Here is a 2,007-nt window from a genome sequence, read left to right on the forward strand (position 1 = left end):
GATAACCCAGGTGTGATAACCTAGTAATGATAACCCTGGTGTGATAACCCAGTGTGATAACACAAGTGTGACAGTGTGATATCCTGAGTGAGATAATCCAGTGTGATAACCCAGTGTGATAACCCAATGTGATAACACAGGTGTGATAAAACAAGTGATGATAACCCTGGTGTGATAACCCAGTGTGATAACACAGGTGTGATAACCTGAGTGAGATAACCCAGTGTGGTAACCCAGTGATGATAACTCTGGTGTGATAACCCAGTGTGATAACCCAGTGTGATATTGTTATAGTATTTAGTGTTATTTTAGTATTAAAATATAAAAATTGGGGTGTTTCAATGTAAACCACTGAAATTTAACCTCCTGCAGGGACCCCCATCTCCTCCTAGAGCACAAAAACCCCAAGATTTGCTGCTTTTAACCCCAAAATTCCATTTTTTTCCCCCCACACCTGCTCAGAATTCCTCTCCAGAACGGCCCCTGAGCCACTTTTCTGTTCCCAAGGACACAAATTCATCCTTCAGCACTAAAAATACCCAAATTCACCTTTCATGTTCTGTTTTAAGCAGCTCATTAAAGCTCCCCGTGCCCCTGAGGCTGCAATCCCGTTTTACCCCGCTGTGGTTTAGCAGCTCACAAAACCTGGAATTCCAGGAGTTTTAAAGGAGCTATTGATCCATCCTGTTAATGTAAAATATTGCTGTAGCCGTTAATATTGAACACACGAATGTATCCACCCTGAATTTATGTTAACGACGCTGCTAATGAGGATATTTCTATTTTTGATCAATACTTACTCCCAGACCAGCAGTTTTACATGAAATATTTGGAATTTCAGAGGCAACGTTTGGAATTTCGGAGCCCATATTCGGAATTTCAGAGCCAATATTTGGAATTTCGGAGCCCATATTTGGAATTTCAGAGCCCATATTTGGAATTTCAGAGCCAATATTTGGAATTTCGGAGCCCATATTTGGAATTTCAGAGCCAATATTTGGAATTTCAGAGCCAACATTCGGAATTTCGGAGCCAGTATTCAGAATTTCAGAGCCCATATTTGGAATTTCAGAGCCCATATTCAGAATTTCGGAGCCCATATTTGGAATTTCGGAGCCCACATTCGGAATTTCAGAGCCAACATTCGGAATTTCAGAGGCAATATTCGGAATTTCAGAGGCAATATTCGGAATTTCGGAGCCCATATTCAGAATTTTGGAGCCCACATTTGGAATTTTGGAGCCAACATTCGGAATTTCAGGCCCCCATTCGCCGTTTGTGGCAGCAGGAGGTGCAGCCGCTCCTCCCCCAGTTCCAGCCCAGCCCAGGCAATTAGCGCAGCTTAATTGGGGCAGGTCATTAATGAGAGCTCTGAGCGGGGTGGGGGGGGGGCAGGAGGGTCTGCCCTACTTGGGGGGGGGGGGGGACAGGGACAGACAGAGGGACAGGGACAGACAGAGGGACAGAGGGGACAAGAAAGGGACAGAGACACCAGACAGGGACAGGGCTGGAGCCACCTGGGATGGCAGAAATTGTCCCCAAAGTGTCCCCAAGGTGTCCCCAAAGTGTCCCCAAGGTGTCCCCAGATTGGCTTTGAGGTCCCTCCCACCCCAACCCCTCCCTGACCCCTCAAATCTCAAACCCTGAAACCCCAAACCCCAAAATCCAAAATTCCAAATCCCAACACCAGAACCCCAAACCCTGAAATCCCAAATCCCCAAAACCCCAAATTCCAAAATCCCAATCCCCAAATCCCAACACCAGAATCCTAAACCCCAAAAACCCCAAAATCCCAAACCCCAAAATCCCAGAATCCAAATCCCAAACCTCAAAATCCCAAAACCCAACTCCCCAAACCCCAAATCCCAACACCAGAACCCCAAACCCCAAAATCCCAAAATCCAAATCCCAAAAACCCAAATGCCAAATCCCAAAACCCGAAATCCCAAATCCCCAAAATCCCAAACCCCCAAACCCCAAACAAACACCAAAATCCCAAACACCGAA

Source organism: Zonotrichia albicollis, chromosome 29, assembly GCF_047830755.1.
Source record: "Zonotrichia albicollis isolate bZonAlb1 chromosome 29, bZonAlb1.hap1, whole genome shotgun sequence".
NCBI classification, from domain to species: Eukaryota; Metazoa; Chordata; class Aves; order Passeriformes; family Passerellidae; genus Zonotrichia; species Zonotrichia albicollis.